We start from the raw sequence: 11,542 nt of genomic DNA on the forward strand, positions 1-11,542 counted from the left end.
TTGTTTTTGTCACAAACGAATTGCAATTTGCATAACATGGTCTATTATATTCTTATGCTTGAACTAGTTTTTATCTTATGATTTTGTTTTTCTCTTATGGGGTTAGTATACTTTATGTTACTTTAAAGACTTGCTAAACAACTAGGCATGAATGACCACGGTTTGAATTGAGCGATGATTTGGTAAAATAACAAAGGTAAAATGGAAAAGTTTAGTAATAAATATTATAATGAGTTTTCACATCCGGAATTTATAACACTTTACAATAAGTTAAATGTCGAAGAGGCTAGGCTGGCTACCTTCCCCCCCACCCCCCATATCATCCTATGAAGAATAAAGATCGAGTTGAAATACATTCAAAGATATTAATTGTTGTAATAGAAGACGAGTCAAATAATAATAATATCGTACACATATAAAAGAAGGCGGAGCCAAGTGATGGAAGTGTCATGCATGCATATGATATCATATGAGGGCCAAGTGATGTTTCGACAACCTATGGAAGTACAGAGCTTACAAATTTATGGAGCAGAGCAACTTCTGCAGCATGAGACAACAACCATATAACTACACAGTGCCAAGCATTAGCTTAAAAATGCCAAGAAATAGGGGCGTTCGTATTCAAATAGGAACTCAAAAATTTTGATTTTTCTTAAAAACAAGGAGTTCTTAAATCTATTTTTAAGATTGAAAAACGTGTTTGATGTGCAACTTGAAAACTGTTTTCAAATATTAAAATTTAGAGAACTTGTGGATCGTGAAAAAAAAAATAGATATTTTTTTATTTTTAATAATTGGAGTGTTTTTTAGTTGTTCTTGAATTTGAGTTTTTAAAAATAGGGCTACTAAACAGGTTTTCTTTGTTTTGAACTCAAATTCTGTTGTTGAGTTTAACAAGTGTGATTTAAGTTGAATCCCAAACATGCCCTTAACGATTCAATTTCTTCAATCCAAGTTTCCAGGAATGCTTTTTTTGTTATGCAGTTTAATCATGTCATAATTGGTGATCTATCATACGATATATTGCCAATTACTATAACTCATGGCTCGCATAAAGGATTTGCTGAATTCGTTCATTCTCGTTAGCTATCATACGTCAATGAGATTGAAACGACGAAATTTTGGACCAATACATCAATGATAAATTGTGAAAGCTCCCCTCACTCAACTCTTTCTTGAAGGAAAAGGTAAACAACAAATGTCATATCCTACTATAATAGAAAAATGTTTTGCTCCTTATTGATTAGGGATATCTCTAAATCCGATGATCCCAATTCCTTAATTCCTTAATTAATCAAATCCAATATTGATTAGAGTTTATCAAATCCAACATTTGTATTTGATTTTAAAAGGAAAAAAAAAACAAATAAATTATATTGTCGTGTTGTTAGATTGGGAGACCACACATAAAGGAGAAATTATACAATAGTACAAGTACTACCACGTGGCACTGACAGGTGGTAATACGCACTAATTGCGTACTTACCACCTGTCTGCCACGTGATAGTACCGTATTGTTGTATAATTTCTCCACATAAAGATACAAATAAATGCACGCAATGAATGGTTCATTTGGCTAGGAAACAAATTATTATTTTTTGATGACAATGTCTATCTCTTACCTCTCTCTAATTCTCAATCCCCAAAATTTGTAAGCCTGGAAGATACAATTCATGAAACCAGGCCCACTGTTGTAGGAGCCCTAATTCCATTTGAGACTCTATCAGGCCCAAAAGACTAAAGTACCCATATGCCCTACTTCTTTTTTTGGGACGAAAATATGCGCAACTTTAATTCACAAATCTTTTTGTTTTCTGGTCGATCTTTAATTCACAAATCAATATTCACTATCGTGAATATATTTTATTTTTGGAAGGGATATATATTTTTAATTTGAAATGTAAAGTCTGTTTTTGGAAGGAATATATTTTTAAAATATAAAAATAAGAAGTAAGGAATGAAAGTTTTATAAAATAAAAAAGTACCCACTACGATATATTTTAACTTTTTTGTTGTTTTATTTCATATTATTAAAGTTATCTTGTTTTAGAAGTTTAATTAATAAAGGATATTTCTTGCTATTTTGAAAGTTTCCCTAAATTCTTTGGGAAAAAGGAAAAGGTTTCTCAAAATTATGCCTCTGCCTTTATATATAACTGGGTTTATTTTCTGGTGTTTTGTGCGTGTGTTTTGGTGTTTTATTTAAATAATCATGTTATGTGAATATGGGGTCTTAGTTTGAAATTGAGTTTTGGGGTTTATTATTATTGATAAGTACATGATAATAGTGGCAGTATGAATGTTGTTTTTAAGGAGATTTAACTATTGACAGGCTCAGGTTGTGATGCCAAACTTAAATAACCGCTTGGTAGAAAAGTCTTAAATTTTGATACGATCAAGCCAAGATGGAAATATAATTCAAAGTATCAAAATTCTTCCAAAATATTAACCAAACTATATTAAAAATGGGGTTAAATATATAATATAAAATATGCGTATCACAGGGCAAGTGGCTTTGAGATATTAACCAGTTGATCAATGGATAATGAATCTGTTTCAATATAATATATTCCATCAAGAATTTTTAATGGGATTACTTTCTCGACGTGAAATGAATATATAATGTACACTAAATTGTGAACCTGAACTATTATCTAAATGTCACTTTGCTCTCTGAATTCCTTTTTTTAAATTCTATAGTGGTGCCTCAACTATTACTACAAGTTTTACCAAACAAAAAACGTTCCAATTTGCATGAACAAATTTCTGCGTATATACCAATGCATTTTGTATACCCATGAGCATATTTCTGTGTAGATGATGGTGAAGAACCCGTCAAGAAAGAAGTTGTAGGTTTGCTGGTTTGTTTATGAATTCTACCGAGTATCTGACTTCCTCTGTTTTGGCTCTGCATTGCAAATGAGTGTCATAATGGACTTTAATTTACTTTCTATTTTACAGCAATATCAGAAAAACTGCAGCCTGCTTGCTTACCAACATTATTGGATAACCAGCAAGGACATCGTGACGCCTCACAGGGTCATTTATGGAGCAAGCATGTGCAAACAATAGTTTCGAATTAGACGATTGTCCGTCATACATTTCTGAAACCACATTACAGCTCTACATTATTGTTTTGGCACCAAATGGTTGATTTCGTTTCATTTATGAAATGCGTAAATAAGCAGTTGAGGTAAAGGAGGGAAAGATTGTTTCCATTGTTAAAGAATAAGAAAATCATGGAAAATCCAAGGTGGAGAATGTAATTGATTATGGAGAGGCTGTTGTCAAGCCTGGCTTGATTGATGTGCAAGATACCACAATTAATTTTCTCACTGTGGTCTTTTTCTATATAGTCACAAGGGTTTTCATTGGTATACAAATGCCTTGATTTGGGGGTGGGGGGAGACGTGCAGAGAAGGGAGAAGAAGAGGAAAAAATGTATGTACTTATGAAATCAAATCATCCGTTCTAGCTAATTTTGCTAAGCTCATATTTGCATGTGTATTGCTGTCTAATTCAGATTGTCTTCCTCTTCAACAAGAGAAAATTTGTAAAATGTGATTTGTTTTTTATTTTTCAACAACAACAATGTATTATAAAATTTGAATGGTCTATGAAATTTGAATTTATGACTTTTTAAAACAAAAATTTGACAATGTGCCATTATAATTGTAAAAGTGGAGAGCATTTGCTCACGCTCACCACTTTAACCCATGGTGTATCATTACCACCCTTTTCAATACTTGACACGTGTCCATATGACCAAACAATAATCTTTGTTGGGCTATTGGCATCTGGGATGTAAACAAACAAATTGAGTACACGGACAATTATCCCAGCCTATGTAACATCCCAACCCAAAATATAATCATTCGTGAATTTAATTGATTTCATAAAATATGAAATTTCAATTTTGCCCGTAGGGGTAATTTGGTCACTTTTTAATCCAAAAGGATTTGGGGAAATGAATGGCACCATTATGTAGATCGTACCGAGATGAGTCCGTAGATACGTAGTAGGCTCGAATCAGAGTTATAACGAAGAAGTTACGATTTAAACAAACTCAGTGGCATAATCGTAACTATTTCGAAGTGGGTTTTAAAAAAAATATGATTTCTCATCTCTCTCTCTCTCTCTCTCTCTCTCTCTCTCACGACGCCACTGTGCCGGGACTGGACCAGGACCGCTCCTCTCCCCGTCCTACCCACCCCTTCACGACCGCTAGAACAATCGGCATTTGCTAGAAAAGCGAGTTTTTGGCTGAATCCAAGTTGGAAAGGCTGTTGTCATGCCTGGGTTGATTGATGCGAAAAATTGGGGAGAGAAGAGGAAGGAGGGGGGGTAATAGCCGCGCGGCTATAGTATTTGTTTAAAAAATTTAAAAAGTCGAAAACCTAGTACCGCCGCATGGCTTGACTATTGCTTTAAAAAATTAAAAAAGGGGTCTAGCCGGCCGGCTATACTATCTCTTTACAAAACAATTAACGCGTAAAGCTGAGCGGCTATACTATATCTTTAAAAAATGGGAAAAACCAAGTTTAAAAATTTTAAATCCCGAGTATGGCCGACCGGCTATACTATTTCTTGAAAAAATTGCGAAAACCGAGTATACCCGATCGGCTATCCTATTTCTTTAAAAAAAAAAAATTAAAAACAGAGTCTGGCCGATCGGCTTTACTATTTCTTTTAAAAAATTTGGAAAACCCTAGTATAGCCGCGCGGCTATACTATTTCTTTAAAAAATTGAAAAACCCGATATAGCCGCCTGGCTGTAATATTTCTTTTAAAACAGAGTCTAGCCCTCGACTTGAGCTCAAACAGTAGAATGTTCATTCGATCATCACCGATGTCCTCCTCAAGTACTCAATGCAAGTTCTCATCCCGAGTTTATAAACAGAAAATGTGGTTTTGAGACATGTTTGCACAAATATATATACATGGAGATATCAGTACAAGCTGCTTCTTTTTATTTTCAAGGAAGAGAAAGAGAGAGAGGGGTACTCCGTGCTTCTTCTTTTTCAAGGACTTTTCCAATTTAGAAATTTTATCAGTACAAGCTTTCTCATGCTCAGATATCAGACTCCTTTCTTTCTTTCCTGACATGACATCAACCCATCAGAAAATTTTGGTGTATTCGATTTTCACTATAAGACCATTTCCAACCCAAGGACTTAAACTCAAAATAATGCCCAAATCCTCTCCCAATCCAAGAAAATGAAGGACCCAAAATTTGGGAATACCCAAATTTGGACCCAAATATAGGTCTAAGTATTGCCTGGACCCAACACTATTCAATGGAGTCCACTACACCTAAAACAGCCCCATGTGCACAGAATTTGACTTGGGCCCCAGCTGACCTGCTTTTTCAAGTTTGTCTGCTTGTCCCGCCACTTGTCAAGCTGTTGTTGCTGTTTGGTTATTATTATTTTTTTATTTATTCTAAATGTAACTTAAATCAATTATCTAGATTAAATATAAACTATTTTAATGGTAAAAAAAAAAAGATCAAACGGTTGAAACTTAAATCCAATGGTCAAAACAATATTTTAAATTAATCTAGGTTAAATTATATTTGTGGAATTTCAATTTTTTTTAGATCAAATTGTTCAACAAATTTAATTATGAAGTTATTTAAAAAGATTGAATGAAGAAAAGTTATCCATTAAAAAAAAAAATTAGGCTTAAATCATTCTTAAACAATTTAATAAAGTTGTGGACTTAAAATTTGAGTCCGGAGGGTTGGGAGAAAAAACGATTTCAGTCCGGGCAAAATCCAAATAGTTTCTTTTTGGAGGGGGAAAATTTGAGTTTAGCCCCTCATGGGTTGGAGAAGTCCTAACGAGGAGTAAAGGAGTTTTGTTGCTTACTGTTAGTGTATAAATTAGTGAACTGATTGGTAGTTTGCTTTGTGGGTTGGGCCTCAGCTCATAGGCTGAGTTATAAATATTTGAATTGTATCGGTTGGTTAAGTCTCATAGGGCTTGGCAATGGACAAGTATCCTAATCTAAGGGTATGTAATGGATGGCTGAGATTGAAGTTAGGAGTATGTCTAACTCTCTCTCTCCTCCAACGGTTATTTCGTTGTGTGTGTGAGTGAGCTAATAGGCTCTGACAGATAGTGCTCAATACAGAAACAGAATACAGAAGAATTCTTCTAATCGTTTTTCTCTGGTTTATTTCCTTTCCTCTTCTCTCATATACTTCCTGATATTCTCTTCCATACCTGCTAGGATTCTATTTCTCTAACAAACACTTTCAGGTGTTTAATCCTAGGTTTTCTTCCACTGAATTTCTCAAACGGCGTAATATTCTCCAAAGCCTTGGTAGGACTTCTATTACGCAGATACACTGATGTTTTCACTGCTTCACACCAAAGACTATATGGAAGCTCCTTCTCATGAATCATGCTTGTTCATATCGTGTGCAGAGCCTTTCTTTCTCTTCTTCTGCAGTTTTGATATGATGCTCTTAAATTTTACTTGTTACTGGAAAATGAAGCAAACTAAAGGAGCTACATGCATAAGTTACGTTTTGTGTGCGGAGTATAAAAAAGCAGGCTTCCTATCCATAAATCCGAAACCGAAAGTGTGCAGACAAATAAGCTAGTTGCTGATTAGGTAAATACCTATCTAATTGAATTTATACTACTAATTACAAGTACAATCCACTTACACAGAAACGCCGTATAGCATGAAGAGAAATCAGATGCAACTATAAGATTTGGAAACTATAAAAAAAACTACGTTTCAAGGCCTGTAGATGGTTGGCTTGGTCCTTACAAAAATCTGCAACAGTCCAGAAGACTGGTCAGAACAGAACGACAACCAAAAGCATTTGGTGTTGTAGTTTAGATGGCAAATACAGCACATTAAAAATCTAGCAGCATTATGTGTCTGGATGAAAGGGTGACAAAGCAGATGGATACCTAACATAACTACTTTTTTCTTAGAGAAAAAAAGAACCTAACCTCCAAATCTGGCAAAGGGTCGTATGTTTGTTCCTCTCTTGTGTTGAAAAGAGCAATGCCTGTGATCCTCTGAACTCCAAGTTTAGCAACGAGGTTCTGCATTAGCAAAGAGCCAAGGAATTACTCGCACAGATGAAAATACCAGAGGCAAATTCTTTTAAACTAATAATCTCAATGTTATATTTTTGAAAGATAAATGGTCTTAAATCTGACGTGATGGAACATCTAATTAGGTAGTAGATGAGCAAATAATCTTACAACTATAGTGGTAAGGTATTACTTACAATTTTCTAGTTTCTTCTCTCTGGAATATCAGTTTTTATAAAGTGCAGATAGATACAATAGTGTGAGTTTAGGGCAAAAGGTCCAAACTAATGCTGCAATTGGAGATGTTTTGGAGATGATCACTTCAACAAAAATGTTTAAACTGAGTCCATAATATGCTGTTGTAATTATATTCTCCTCAACCCTCGGCAAAACCTGTGCATGGATTTTAAATTCATAAATCAATTAGACAAGCAATTGAGATGCTAATCCCACCACAATCGCCATTGTTTGGGACCACCAACAACAAGGGTGAAACTCCCCTCCACGTTGCTGCTAGAGTTGGTTGTGATGAAGGAGTTGAGTTCCTCATCAACCCTGCGAAAAAACTACGCGTTGATGATGAGGAGAGCGAACCCACTACTTATCCAATGACAGGAGGAGCACTGCTTGATTGGGGTCGACGCTTCAAGATTATTCAGGGTGTTGCTAGGGGGCTTCTTTATCTCCACCATGATTCCTGTTTGAAGGTAATACATAGAGATTTGAAGGTCAGTAACATTCTCTTGGATGAGAACATGAACCCAAAACTTTCAGATTTTGGAATGGCATGTATCGTTCAAGGCACGCAGAGTCTAGCAAATACTCACAAGGTTGTGGGAATAGTATAAGCATCATCTCTTTCCATCCTTGGACACACTGTCACCCATGATGTTATACTGAATAAATGACCTAGGCGGGCTAGGCGGCTAGGCGGGACCTAGGCGGGCTAGGAGGTCTAGGCGGGCTCTAGGCGGTCTAGGCGGTCTAGAAAAAAAAACGCCATTTTGGAATCCCCAAGGTCAGGGACGAGATGACGATGGTGCTACGAGCGAGAGACAGAGAGATGAGGATTGAGGAAGAAGAGAGGTCGCAGGTTATGTCTGAGCGAGAGAGAGGGGCTGGAAGACGGCTCGTGTTAGAGTTAGGGTTTGAGAAGGAAAATTGCATTTATATATTGATGAAAAAAACAATAAGAAGAGATGGGCCCCCGATTACTCCTCTAGGCATTAGACCCCCTTGCAGCCCACCTAGCACCTTGTTTCGAACATTGGGATTGACATGTTGGTAAGCAACGTTCTGAGTCTCATCCTCTCCTCTTCTTCTTTTTCCAAAATTGTTGTAGGTTTTCTTACTTCATGTAATCTTGTGATGATACTGTACACCTAGCGCAAGTATTGCCAAAATTTGATAACAATGTAAAAGGAGAAACAGAGACTGCAGTTGCATTGAACTTCATTCAAAGAAGCAGTGGATGACCCCAAAATAATGTGTGATCTAAACTAACATGAAATATAGAATTAGAATATGTACACCTGATCTTTTGAGTTGATTAGGGTGTTGAAATCAGTTCTTTTTCTTGAAAAATGTGTAATGCAATTTCGAAGGTCCATATGCAGTGTGCAATAGTTCAGCACTAAACCACAAGTGCCAATGGACTTAAAATCCAGTCATCGTTTATGCAATAGTGTGCAATAGTTATGCAATCAGCTGATCAGGTTGGACAAATTAAATGTGGTAGTTGTGCAGTGTTGCTGATGTATCCATATGGAGCTTCATCCGTCAGGAGTTCCTCTTGTTAGTTTGTGACAGAAATTGGAGAAAGTAAACAATGTGCTGTGGACACATTGAAACCATTAATTGTGTCTGTTACTTGTGAGTCTCACTGCCAATAGGCTAGTGTTCAGGACAAATTTTGGATATAACCTCTGAATTACATGAAAGTACTTCCTTTTTTTCTGTTCATATGTGAAATCAGAAATTTTGTAAGAAGTTTTTGGGGATCGAAAACTTTGTTTCCATGGTTTTCAAGGAATTACCGAGGACAGGGATGAGATGCTCCAAAAAACTGCTTGATGATGATATTATATTTCTTATCCTCCTCTCTCTGCCCTGCCGCCCGCCCCCCACCACCACACCAAACAAAAAAAAGAAGAAGACAGATTTCCTTTGAAAGTTCATATTTATAGACTTTTACATGGGTACAATAATGAAAGTTCTATTTTTTTAATTCATATTTATAGACATCATGTCGCTCTTTCATTGGTAATAGTAATTGTTATAAGGGAGAATAATAACAAAGCACTTTTGAAACAACATGTATTGTCATTTGTATATTATATATAGTAGTTGTAAATAGATCAGAATGCAACAAGCGCCTTCCGCGGTCTGTTCAACAGGGGCAACCACCTCCCCCTGCCAATCCTGTTCATTAAACTGCTTATGTGAGGCGTGCCTAGAAATTGTACAGAGGAAAATTTGTGAATTAATTTGTGACTAATTTTAAACATTTTGCACATGCAGCATGTAATAATTTTGGTACTGTATAATAGTGTGGTACTGTATATGAACCATGTACCATATCATATTGCAAGTATTAATAAACGTAACACCTTTTAGGGGGAAAAAGTAACTGGAGACTTGAGCTCAAACAGTTGAATGTTCATTCAATCATCAGCCGGGATGTCCTCGTCTGAAGTACTCTCCAGAAATGAGCCAAAGAGTCTTTCTTAGAAAGCTGAAAGTTCTGTCATCCTGAGTTTATAAACAGAATATGTGGTTTTGAGACATGTTTGCACAAATATATATACATGGAGATATCAGTACAAGCTTCTTCTTTTTATTTTCAAGGAAGAGAGAGGGTAGTGCCTGCTTCTTCTTTTTCAAGGACTCTTCCAGTTTAGCAATTTTATCAGTACAAGCTTTCTCATGCTCAGATATCAGATTCCTTTCTTTCTTTCCTGACATGACATCAACCCATCAGAAAATTTTGGTGTATTCGATTTCACTATAACGAGGAGTAAAGGAGTTTTGTTGCTTAATCAGTTGTTCATATCGTGTGCAGAGCCTTTCCTTCTCTTCTTCTTCAGTTGTGATATGATGCTCTTAAATTTTACTTGTTACTGGAAAATGAAGCAAACTAAAGGAGCTACATGCATTAGTCATGTTTTGTGTGCAGAATATAAAACAGCAGGCTTCCTATCCATAAATCCGAAACCGAAAGTGTGCAGACAAATAAGTTAGTTGCTGATTAGGTAAATACCTATCTAATTGAATTTATGCTATTAATTACAAGTACAATCCACTTACACAGAAACGCTTTTATAGTATGAAGAGAAATCAGATGCAATCATAAGATTTGGAAACTATAAAGAACTACCTTTCAAGGCCTTTAGATGGTTGGCTTGGTCCTTACAAAAATCTGCACCAGTCCGTAAGGTTGGTGTCATAGTTTAGATGGCAAATACAGCACATTAAAAATCAGGCAGCATTATGTGTCTGGATGAAAGGGTGACAAAGCAGATGGATACCTAACCTAACCTAACTACTTTTTTTCTTAGATAAAAAAAGAACCTAGCCTCCAAATCTGGCAAAGGGTCGTATGTTTGTTTCTCTCTTGTGTTGAAACGGTAATGCCTGTGATCCTCTGAACTCCAAATTGAGTAGCAATGAGGTTCTGCATTAATTAAAACGAGTATAACCGACCGGCTGTACTATCTCATTTTAAAAAAATTGGAAAAAACCGCGTCTATAGTATTTCTTTAAAAAAAATTAGCAAAAACTAGTATAGCCGTTCGGCTATACTATTAAAATATTCAAATATATTGCACGGCTATATTATAAAAAGGTATTAAGAATATTCAAATATAATAAAGCGTATCGCCGCCCGGCTATACTATTAAATATTCAAATATATAGTATAGCCTCGCGGCTATACTCTAAAATATTCGAGTATATTAAAGCGTATAGCCTACTATTAAATATTCGAATATATTCAACGCGTATAGCCGCCCGGCTATACTATAAATGTTCGAATATATTCAAAGAGTGTAGCCGCCCGGCGATACTATAAATATTCGAATATATTGACGAGTATAGCGGCCGGCTATACTATAAAATATTCGAGTATAGTCAAGAGTATAGCCGATCGGCTATACGATTACATATTGGAATATATTTAGTGCTAAATATTCGAATATATACTGCGGGATAGGAAATGACGATTTGAACCAACTTGGTCTATTGAAACTGAGGTACCTTTTTAGAATAGTAGCGAGAAAATATTTTTGCAAAGATTTCGCGGAGCAGCGGCAGTCCAATCAGAGAATATAAGCATGAAAAGAGCTATTGAATCCAGGCCTAAAGTACCAAAAAGCAGGGTATAGGTAATTCCAACATCAAACTTATGGTAATCATGTTTCTCTAGTTTATAGATGAAGCCAAGGGCTATGGAAACCGCAGTGAAGGATATAGCCCAGAAAATGCAC

The 11,542-nt window shown here is 35.8% G+C and overlaps 1 long non-coding RNA gene across 3 annotated transcripts; it reads right to left on the reverse strand.

The window, feature by feature from the left end:
- Positions 1-6,734: 6,734 nt before the first annotated feature.
- Positions 6,735-8,209, reverse strand: LOC103344158 (uncharacterized). 3 transcript variants are annotated; one of them, XR_016125437.1, is made up of 4 exons: positions 7,886-8,209; positions 7,256-7,755; positions 6,972-7,067; positions 6,735-6,789 (listed from the first exon to the last, which is right to left on the reverse strand). It is a non-coding gene; the product is annotated as an uncharacterized LOC103344158 (long non-coding RNA). The 3 variants fall into 3 exon arrangements; XR_016125435.1 differs by having other exon boundaries at positions 6,735-7,067; XR_016125436.1 differs by having other exon boundaries at positions 6,972-7,755.
- Between the last annotated feature and the right edge of the window lie 3,333 nt (positions 8,210-11,542).

Source organism: Prunus mume, linkage group LG3, assembly GCF_029339155.1.
Source record: "Prunus mume cultivar Tortuosa linkage group LG3, ASM2933915v1, whole genome shotgun sequence".
Classification (NCBI taxonomy): domain Eukaryota; kingdom Viridiplantae; phylum Streptophyta; class Magnoliopsida; order Rosales; family Rosaceae; genus Prunus; species Prunus mume.